Source organism: Leptodactylus fuscus, chromosome 4 (genome assembly GCF_031893055.1).
Source record: "Leptodactylus fuscus isolate aLepFus1 chromosome 4, aLepFus1.hap2, whole genome shotgun sequence".
NCBI classification, from domain to species: Eukaryota; Metazoa; Chordata; class Amphibia; order Anura; family Leptodactylidae; genus Leptodactylus; species Leptodactylus fuscus.
This window is the reverse complement of record NC_134268.1, coordinates 83,428,540-83,440,513: the sequence shown is the minus strand read 5'-3', so window position 1 is coordinate 83,440,513 and position 11,974 is coordinate 83,428,540.

Below are 11,974 nucleotides of genomic sequence, written 5' to 3'. Positions count from 1 at the left end.
TGCTCTTTTTGATCACCATGGGGCCAATTTATTAAGATTGGCATATTGTACGTCAGTCTTAATGAACTGCCATGTTGGAATGTGATGCATCGAAATTCTTAAATGGTCCATGCACCAGAAATTAAAATCTCCCATATCTTTCAAGGTATTGAGCTGAGTGGTATAAAAACATTGCAAAAGCTACATAGAATGGGTATTATAGCCACAGGTTGCATTACACATTTGACACACCACAAGGTGCAAACAGTATTCAGACTTATCAAATGTGATGAAAAATATAATTTTAAGATATGTTTATATGTAGCAATTAGCACTGATTTTAAGATGAATCTGCCTCAAAATTGAATTCAAACCCCCCCTGAAATCTGCTTCTCATTCATTTCAATCGGAGATAGTAGCTGATTCATCCTGAAAAATTCATTAAAATGCGTGAAAGTCAGAAAAATACCATCTGATGAATAGGTAGAATTTCCCGTGAATACCATAAGCTTTACCTAGTACTCAGACCCCTAGATGTTTTGTAACATGATAGTGACCAAGTAATAGACTTTCTATGTCATCAAAAAAAAGCCATGGTCCTCTGTGCTGTGTGAAGCAGGCGCCCAGCATCTAACCATCAAAGGCGCTCTATCACTAGAGTTTCGCTATTTTAGATAAACATATGCCTGAATATCCTTTAGAAAAGGCTATTCAAGTTTTGTTAATCGCTTCATTAAACCCCCCGGTTTAATGAATTACCTTCTAGACGTATATGTAAATGAGCCCTTCCGGGAAAATCCAGTGATAGAGCCCCTCTAAGATATCACAGTCAAAAATGACTACAATATTTGAATGGCTCTAGAAGGGGGGAGGTCTACCTCCAGAATATCCAGAAGCATGGCCTAATACACTGTCAGTTTACTTCATATAGCATAACACACTCATTGACAAAAAAAGAGGAAAGCATGTGAATGTAACAATGATATATGGCAGTGCTTAATATATTAGAGTGAAAGGATACATTTCTTGGGGACAAATGTACAATTTAAAGGAAGCTCTAGAAGATGGGTAATCTCCAATCTAGGTGCTAGAAACATGCTAGACATAAATTCAGCATACAGGTTCTCTATTGTATCCTGTGACAGATGTTGTAGCTGTGCCAGGTCTTGCACATTTTTTGATCAAGGAAGCTGGCATCCCCGCATAAATGCTTGATTGGCAATAAACCTGGAGACCAAGCAGCCAAGGAAGTGTTACAATCTGGCAGAGACATTCCTGGGAAACTCCTGCTGTGTGTGGGTGAGTATCTTCCTGCTGAAAATGCCAGTTGGAAGCCCTGCCATGAGAGTCAACACTTGGCCACAGGACTGAGCAGGAATGAAGCTCTCACCACAAGGTCTCCAAACTCAACCGCTGTCCAAACCTGGATTAGTTGCTAAAGTCAATATGATTCATTCTTGACACCACTGCAAATGAAGGCAACAGTGGCAGGCTGCAAATGGCAGGACACACAGTGGGCACCTTGACACCAAATTCCAATGAAGGTGTAACCTGTGTCTGGATGGTGGACAAGGAAAGTGTATGAGCTCCACGTGCCGGTTGACTGACAAAACAATCCAACCTACTGGTGGTCTGTATGGGTTGCCAGGGCCTGTTCCATATATTTGTTACATGCCCTCTTTCATATATCTGCCTAAGATATAATTACATGCCAGGTTTTGCAGCCTTCTGACATTTCTAGCTGGGTGTGGGGGGGTTTTGTCACTAAGTATTGCATGTGCAGCTTTGACTGAGGCGCAAAGGGAGTTAATGTCCACAATCAGGGCTCAAATCCCAAGCGGCTGCCATAAATACCTGACATCCACCGTACTAGTACCACGGATATCGGGAAGGGGTTAAAGAATAGGATAGGTCATCAATATAAGATTGTTGGAGGTCAGACAACCAGAACTTCTATCACCCGGTATGCTTGGCATTGCAGCTGCAACAGGTCATGTGTCTCATTAATGTGGCGTCACAGGCCTATGAAGCAGCATTAGAAATTTCCAGAGTCCTGCAACTACTTCAAACAGCTTATTGGCAGGGTGACCAGGTATTGGACCCCCACAGATCTGATACTGATCAGAACATTATGCTTATGTATTTCTCTGTCTTCCATACTGAATAAACGGCAGTTTTTGTTGCTGTTGATTTTCAAGTAATCCAAGTACCAAGGAACCACATCATTCGAGGGCAGCCGAATTGAGAAACTACTCTAGGTACTAAAGGAGATTTAATTCATAATGTGATGTTCAACTGTCAAATATTTCTTAAAGTGGGTAAAGCTCAAATTTAACCCTTTCCAATAAAATGGATGTAGATACACATCCTTCTGTGGGAAGAGGACTATGGAGTGATCTCACGATCAGCTCATATGTCTCTGTGAATGTATCATGGAATTGCCAGTAGAGAAATTCCCCAGTGGCTGCTGCTGAAACCAGGAAGGAAGAAAATGGCAGAGACGGCAAGTTCTAAACTTGACCCAGCCCCCGGCCCAGCCTACTTGCCTCAACTACTCTAGGTGGTGGAGGACAACTGGGCGACAATCCCTTCTCTGGATAAGTGTTACACAGAACAGGACAAGACAAAACAACACAGAAGCAGAGACAGCAAGCTGGGGTTATGGAATGCAGGGAGGAAAGAATAGAAGTTTCAAAATAAAAATAAACCTGGTCCTGAAAGTGCTCAATGGACTGAGATGTCAGCTCATTCATTGTGATAGTTATTCTACCAGGACATCACATTCTTTTCACTGCATACAATCCGACTCTATTACATACAGATGTGTCCTTCCTACCCTGCCTCTTGGTTGGACTTTGTAAGATATGTGAGTAAAGAGACAACCAGCTTTTCAAGACATGATTTTCACACTATTTCTCACAGGTGATATGCTATGTGTGTCTATACTTGGCCTTCTACTGTCTGTCTTGTAAACTGCAGCCTGTCAAGGGTTTTTCTAATATACTGGTTTTATGAGGGACTGGAGGCCTTTACCAAATTTGAGATAAATTAATGGACAAAAAGACTTTATGGTGGATTTACTCATCATCAATAAATGACAATAGAAAAACACAACTGAATATTTTGGATTTGCCTTGTATATACCACATACCAGTTCAGTCATTAGATAAATCATTTCATCAGGAAATCTCTCACTGCAAAGACGATGTCAGTAAGCTGATTAATTGTATATATCCATACATATTTGATGAAGAAGCTGATTTATATGGGCTATGCTTTCTTGTATCACAAACAGTATGAGAGCTCTAAATAATGCCTTGTCTCAGCAAAGTTTTCATAGCACATATTGTTTTGTCATATGTTAGCAGTGTTAAAAAAGAAAACGTGATTATCTCTGTTACATACTGACAAGATGCATACAAATAAATAGATTTATGCTGTAGATGTATAGTATGGCATTACCATACAGATTTTTCATATAATAGAATGTTATTGCTTGTAATCCAATATTCAGATTTATAGTACAATAAAATCCTACTTACAAGTTTAGGATCCTGGTTTTGGCCAATCCTAGGGCACTCCAAATGTAATGGATCCACCTAAGATGTTTATGTAAATGTTGTAGGTCAGGAGGAGTACTGTGTCTACTTGTGGAGATTGTCTTTGCAAGTGTACAGAATCTTAAAGGTCATACATGTGTCCTAGAAATTCTTGGAAAGTATACGCAAATCAGTTATCCCTGATGGAAAAAAAAAAAAACTGAGCCTCTAATGCCACCCATTGAAAGGCAGCTTCTTATCGGTCAGTGCCAAACTTTAAGAAGTCTTGTGGCCAACCAGAAAATCTCTACTAAAAGGAAGACACCCAGCCCTGAGAGCAGAATTGTAAGTGGCTAGGTGAAAGGTCATTGAGATTGGTTAGGAGGGAAACTATGTCTCTTTGGGAAGAATGTCTTTGCCACGTGCATGGTAATAACAAAGGATGGGGTGAGTGGTAAGTGTTTTCCAATTTTATTATACTTATTAGGGTAAGTCTACATTTAATGTGTTCCACCCTGTGCCTCGGCATCTTGCATACCTGGGCAAGTACCAGGAGCCACTGCACAAGGTGCAGCCAACTCAGGCTGCCAAAGCTGTTGGAGCTACCAGGCAAATGAAAAAGTATGGCAAAGCAAAAATTCATTGGCTCATCCCCACCACTCATACTCATACTTCACAAACTGGTTTAGGACCTTTCATGTGTTCTAACATTAGCGGTGCTATATACTGATAGACAGTGGACAGTGCGCTGAATTCAGTGCACTGTCATCTTTGGTTGCAGAGATCTCAGTGCCGTTCTTGTCGGCACCAATATTACAGTAATGTCAAACCGGCCAGGTTTACATCTTAGCATCAGCACTGGCTGGTGAAGACGGCTACCCTTAAGATACTCATTCATAGATGTGTACTTCTGGGAGAAAGTTACTCACAGCCCCGCGATGACGCTGCAAGGCCAGCCCTTCTGACACTGCAGGGATATTGGTGCTGAAACTAACAGCACAGAGATACCTACAACTAGGGCAGGTACCAGCAAAACTGATGTCAGCAGACATGAAAGGTCCCCTTTAAAACATAACTAAATTTTCGGACAACTTTTCATTTTCTACCAGTATTTGTGTCATAAATAAATTTTGCAATATATTTTTTGGATAATTTCTGTGAAATCCTGCATTTTTTCACTCTTTCCTTTGCTTCTGTATTGAGATCTGTTTCTGCCTCTCACTGAATGTTACTGTGTATGGAGTACGGGCTTGGAGTATAGGGCTGTGCAACATGTAGAGATAATCAGGGAGGGTTTCTTCAAACAATTATATCTCGAACATTGTAAAATGTACAAACCTGCTTTTTGTGTTTTATAAAAGAGGAGATTCTCTTCTTACATTTGACATTTACTCATACTTAATGTTCAGTGCCTTAATAGTACAGCACTGCAATGTCTCAAGCACAGGAGCTCTGTCTACAGCATTACTTCTGGAACTCAGCTGTGTTAAAGACCCAAGGCTAGGGGCTAATCGTCAGAGTCGGAAAATACTCTAATTTTGACGGAGTAACCCCCTGGATGCCGTGATTAATAGCGATCACTGATTCCAGGGTGTCCTGGGGCAAGATTGCCCCCCTCCACCACCCCTCAGATCCCCTGCAATAAGATTGTGAGGTCTGACGGGTTGCCATAGCAGCAAGGAAGCCGCAAACAATTTTTATGAATTAATCTAGTGATCTGTTGAGGGAGCTTGAGAAACAGGAAAACCAGTTGAGTTGACTTGTCTGGGCTTACTTCCCAAGAACACACAGTGTCTGTGCTTTCCTGCTATACATTTTCCTCTTTTGGTTTCTTGCTATGACTCTCACAGCCACCATGGATAGCCATTCCTTGGAAACTGGTCTATTCTACTTACTCCCATCAGGTTGTAAAACTGGGCCTTTGAATAGCATCTCAGTGCTGGGCAAAAGGATTTGGCAACCTACTTGCTCAACCCTCATCTCATACTGCTCACACCACCCTCAAGGGCTCAAACTAAATTAACTCCTATTCCTCATGTCACTAACTGTACATCACGGCCCCAAAAACATAAAAACTGGTTGTCCCTCCCTTCAGGCAAAGGAAGTCTGTCAGCAGGAAAGTCAGCATGAAACTAATAACAGTGCCTTGTAGGTCTTCTTCTCCACTTTCCATATGTGCTTAAGCCCCACTTGTGATGTCACAGTGACCTACTTGTAGGAAACTAATTGGTGAGATCACAGCAGGGTAAAGTGGAACACGTGATGTTGTAAGAGTTTACTTCACAAAAAACTTATTTTTGATATCATAGTAGTTTACCCTGATGGTAACACAGTGGTGATATTACCGCAGCTCACCTGTTATAAAAATATTTGTGATGTCACAACTAGCCATCATGTTATGGTAGCTTCTCAAGGTGCCACTGTGGAACAATACTACACATGTGGACAAAATTGTTGGTACCCTCATTTAATTAAAGAAAACCCCACAATGGTCACAGAAATAACTTGAATCTGACAAAAGTAATAATAAATACAAATTCTATGAACATGAACAAATGAAAGTCAGACATTGTTTTTCGCTTCAACAGAATTTTTCTAAAAATAAAACTAATGAAACAGGCCTGGAGAGAAATGCTGGTTCCCTTAATAACTTAATATTTTGTCGCACAAACTTTTGAGGCAATCAATGTAATCAAACGATTTCTGGAACTGTCAATGAGGCTTCTGAACCTCTCACCAGGTATTTTGGCCCACTCCTCACTCCAGTTGTCTCAGGTTGAAGGGTGCCTTTTCCAGATGGCATGTGTCAACTCCTTCCAAAGATGCTCAATTTAGGTCAAGGCTCATAAAAGACCACTCCAGAATAGTCCAATGTTTTCCTCTTAGCCATTCTTCGGTGTTTTTAGCTGTGTGTTTTGGGTCATTATCCTGTTGCAACACCCCTGACCTGTGACTGAGACCAAGCTTTCTGACACTGGGCAGCACATTTCTCTCTAGAATCCCTTGATAGTCTTGAGATTTCTTTATACCTTGCACAAATTCAAAACCCTGTGCCAGATGAAGCAAAGCAAACCCAGAACATAACAGAGCCTCCTCCATGTTTCACAGTAAGGACAGTGTTCTTATCAAGATATGTTTCATTTTTTCGTCTGTGAACATAGAGTTAATGTGCCTTTCCCAAAAGTTTTATTTTTGTCTCATCTGTCCATAGGACATTCTCCTAGAGCAGTGGTTCTTAACCTTGTTTGAGGTACCGAACCCACCAGTTTCATATGCACATTCACCGAACCCTTCTACATTGATAAATCAAATATGATTTTTTTTTCCAAATTCAAGACATAGGTATATGTTTTTTATTGGTACACAAAATGAACTGTGCATATGGCCTAGGGTTCGATCAAACCCTGGTTAAGAACCACTGTCCTGGAGGCTTTGTGGCTTGTCAACATGTAGTTTGGCAAATTCCAGTTTGTTAGATTCAAGTTATTTTTGTGACCATAGTGGGATTTTCTTTCATTAAATGAGGGGTACCAACAATTTTCTCCACGTGTGTATATGGGCTCATTAATTTCCAACTACTAATTTGATGTCAGCCACATTTATCTGCTGTCACGTAGCCATCTTTCCTCTATATATGACAACTAGCTGTGTGGGATAGTGTGTGAGATGTGTGTCTCAAGGTGACAACTTTGAAAACAATTCACGCATTGATGATTACAAAACAAAAACATATAAGTAAGAAGACAGATAAAAGTCCCATATTTGATAAGATTTGTGATAATCTTTGTGATTGGTGGTAAAAACACAAAAGGCGACATAAAAAGCCAATCAATTAGATGATAGATAACATGACGAGTGGAAATGATCGCTAATACCGTGTCGCCTTTCTATTTTTCTCTGATTAAATAATTTATATCCGAATACTTTTGTAATTTAATTCTGTCACTTTCAAGCACTTGCATATTTTTTCTACTTTCTAATTAGCGAAGTGCCAGAAACAACAGTGGATATAAAATGCTGCACGCTGAATATTGCAATGTTTTATTGGCGCTCTAAATTCCATAGCAAGCTCGCTGTGTAAATCTCAGGCATGCCACTGGCCACAAGGTCTATATTTAGCACTTTCCTTGTAAACAAAGGTACAGAACAATCTGATTTTACTTTATAGACTAATAAGGAAGGTAAGTCAATCTTAATTAGATTGGTTAACTATACACAGGAACAAACGCCAATCTGATTTTCTCGTCACATAATATATCTGTATACCATCTGCATCCAAAATCTATATGTTTGCACAGTATACAGTATGTGTGTGGGAAATCAACTTCTTATTGTAGAACTATTAATGTGCTGGTTTTAAAAAAGTAAAAAACCGTCGCCTAAAAGTTGATATTAAGTTATTATCATTATACTCATTTCAGTATTTGCATTTTTTTTCTTTTAAATCGGGTCTTGTACAACTTTTATGTATGTCATAAATTATTCAGGCGTTTAAGTGAAAATGAGAAGGTTCTTCCTTGGATGTTTTTGCTATTATTAAATAAAAAACAGGTTTTCCCACCAATACAAGAAATTGTATACACTATGGGTAGGATGTTGCTTAGTGAGGTTTTGTTTTTCACATGTGTTTTTATATAATTGTTGCTATTTTTGTACTGGAGTGTACACAAAAAAATAAAAAAAATAGAAAGCAATTTCACCATTGTCTCTTGCAGTTTAGCATGCAGCAAAGTCCTAGTGTTATTCTACAAGTCAGTACAAATATAGCAATACCAAACTATTATAGCAAGTCAACCTTATTTTGCCACATTCCAGAAGTCATAACATTTTATTTCTTCATCAACCATTTGAAAACTTGTTCTTTGCAAAGCAAATTTAAGTGTTTATACTAATGCATATCATTGATATATATAAATTCAAAATGCAAAAGCTCACAGCAGACCCAAGGGCACAATTTGAAAAAATGCAGAATGACCAAAAGGCCTCTCACGTGACGGGGTTGTGATGGAGTCACAACGCCCTGGGATGCAATAGTGAAGTGAATACTTCTGGTGAGAGTGGCTGCGGTTCCGTCAGCAGACACCGGAGAGCGCGGATCCTTGCTTCCATTTCTTGTTATGCTGACATGGTGACAGGAGAGCTCATCCCTCTATCAAACATCAGTGAGGTCTGTATCTCTATTACCCATGGCATTTTAAGGGTCCAGAAAACTAGGAACCATTTTATTGGTTCCTGATGAGTGACCTGATGACCAAGGTTATTAGCAGTAGAATGCATAGACAGCTGGTGGGTAGTACTGGTTAAACCATATCAGAGATTATATTTTCTGCAGTCCAAACTCAGGAAATGGATTTTAATATTCATGTAAAAAGTATCTTTTTAGGTGTTTTATATCTGGCCATTATATTCCCTGTATTTTGTAGAAGGTTTTACCTCTGCAGGCTCTATTTCTTATTATCAGTTTTCCCTGAGCTACTGAGTGAAAACTAGCTGCTATAAGGGTAAGTTCACACAGAGTTTTTTGGTCCGGATTTTGACGAGGAATCTGCGTCAAAATCCAGCTCAAAAAAATGCCTTCCATTGAAATCAATGGGTTCCTTTCTCCACGAGTAGTTTGTTCCCGCTCGCAGAAAAAATTAAGAGACATGCCCTGTTCTTGAGGCGGATTCCGCGGCTTATTCAGCCATGGACATCCGCCTCGCGACACTCTCTCCCGACTAGGCCCATTCATTTGGGCCTAATCCGGAGTGGAATACAGAGACTGGATGCCAGTGCAATGCACTGGCATCCAGTCGCGGGAGGGGGTTTTTGCACCAGATTCTAACGCGGCTTCCCGCATCACAATCTGGACCGAAAAACCCAGTGTGATTTTACCCTAATATCTCCCATGAACAGCACATGGGGAAAACATAAGATTCTGCACCATATTGCTCTCGCTCTTTCAGAGCTTAGCTGCAGCAACATGTATGTGTCTCTCTGCTTTTTTTACACTTACCCTCCATCTCCATAGACTTCTATGGGCAGCATGTAACTTGATCCCTCTGTGAGCTAATAGTCAGTATTGTTTTCCACGACAAATTTAGCAGAGAATACAGAGTAGGAGAACAGTTTGGAAGGGGGAAAGAGTAAGAAAGAAGTCTGACTAGAAAGAACTCGTTTTCTATGATAAGGTATATTACAAAGTATTTTGTACTCTGCTATACTATTGAAACTATGCAAAGTTTGTTGAAATGACAGCGACCATTTAAGTTTTATGAATCATTTACTGTACAACAGTCACAGTTTTCTCTCTGTGAATAAGCCCTACTAAATATACATTTCTATGCACAACCTTCTATCTCACAATAAATGTGCCAAAGGACTAATCTTACATACTATGTTTCTCACTTCTCTTGGGATCTTAGTTTCCTAAGAAATTCAGACTATCAAAGCACAACAGATCAATTGCAGCAACTGATCAATTTTATACTGAGGCCAACCTTTCGACTTGATGTACCGTCTGATTTATTTCATTACGTTTTTGCTTGTGGTTTAAAATAATATAGCCCAAATCTGTCTATTGAATGCAACGTGTTTGTCATGTTCTACAGTATTTTACTGTAAATTAGCACATTTGTTGGCTATATGACTTATAAAGTTGTCCTTTGCAGCAAGTGAACATGGAAAAGAGTGTGTATGTAAAGAAAAATATTAATACTTCGTTAACAACAAAGTCAGATTGCCCTTGACATTCAGAACAAAGATACACAAAATCTTCACAATCAGTAACTGTTACTTTTCATACAGAAGTCATTGTAAACTAGTAAACAAGTGTACCGCTTTTGGGGCCCCACCTCTATATTTTATCGTTCAAATTTTTTTTATAGTCGCACTATTTTCTGCAAATTTGTAAATGAAAAAGCATTCAAGCTTATAGATTTTGTAATGTGGATTGTGTAGTTGGATGTCCTGGAGAGAGAGGAATGTTGCAGACGCCAGACCTTTATACAGAACAGTTTGCTTTAACCCAATAAGCATGAATCTGAAGCTGAATCTGAGCAGGGTGACAACCATGTTTCTCTCTTCAAGGAGTTGTCCAGTTTTAACAAATAAATGTTATTGTTTGTGTAATGAAAAGTATCAAGTTCTCGTGGTTTTCTGGCTCTCTGCTTGCTGTCATTCTTTGTTTATGTCCGGTGGATAAAAATCAGTCCATGGTCATGTGATATACAGTCCATGGCCATGTGATATACAGTCCATGGCCATGTGATATACAGTCCATGGTCATGTGATATACAGTCCATGGTCATGTGATATACAGTCCATGGTCATATGATATACAGTCCATGGTCATGTGATGGACACACCAGGGCACATCTGGTTACATGACAGATGTCTGATTACTTTTTTTTTTTTTTTAATGTAGATTGTGAGCCCCACATAGAGCTCACAATGTACATCTTTCCCTATCAGTATGTCTTTTTTGGAATATGGGATGGAAATCCATGCAAACACGGGGAGAACATACAAACTCCTTGCAGATGGTTTTATGCCCTTGGCGGGATTTGAACACCAGGACTCCAGCACTGCAAGACTGAAGTGCTAACCACTGAGCCACCGTGTGGCCCCAGATGTCTGATTACTGTTCAGTGACTGTAACAAGCTGTGCTCCTTTCTGTTCATCTCATGACCAGGGCCTCATTTTTATCCACTGAAATAAACTATGATTCTGATCAAGCGGCAATCTAGAAAACCACAAGTAATTGAAAGTTGTATAACTTTGTTATTCTACAAAAATTAGTATTAATTTGCTGACAACCCCTTTATGTGTAAATGGAGGTGCTTAGGCTCAAATGATCAGTCAGACTGGTGATAGTCAGTAAGTCCTTCTTCATATCAGTGTTTGGATACCGTCCGGGGGAGTCCGCATGGGGACCCCCCGAACGGAATACCAAACGCAAGTGCAAGCGCTGGTGCAGTAAAAGCACACAAACTCCATAGACTTTAATGGGGTTCGTGTGCTAGCTGCGAGATCTCTGCAGAGATCTTCCAGACAGGAAAGTAGTTCACCATCTACTTGCGCACGGCAAGTACACAGACCCCATTATAGTCTATGGGTCTGTGTGCTTTTACAGCACAGCGATTGCAATTGCGTTTGTATTCCATTCTGGGGACTCCCCCAGACAGAATCCAAATTCTGATGTAAACGAGGGGTTAGGCTGAAAGGCAAAGTCTCTTAATCTTACATCTTGTTGCTGTTCCAGTCTTCTTGCTGACATGTCTTTCTGGCACCTGGGACTCTCAAAGATCGCTTGTTTGAAATGACATTGGAGCCCTATGAGCAGCACTTCCACTTCACAAGCCATGTGATATCACATCCATTGGTCACATGGACTGTTTTCAGTTTAGTCTCAATCAAATGAATGGGGTTACGTTGGAATATCAAGTACAGCTGCTGTGTAATGTTTGGGGTTGTG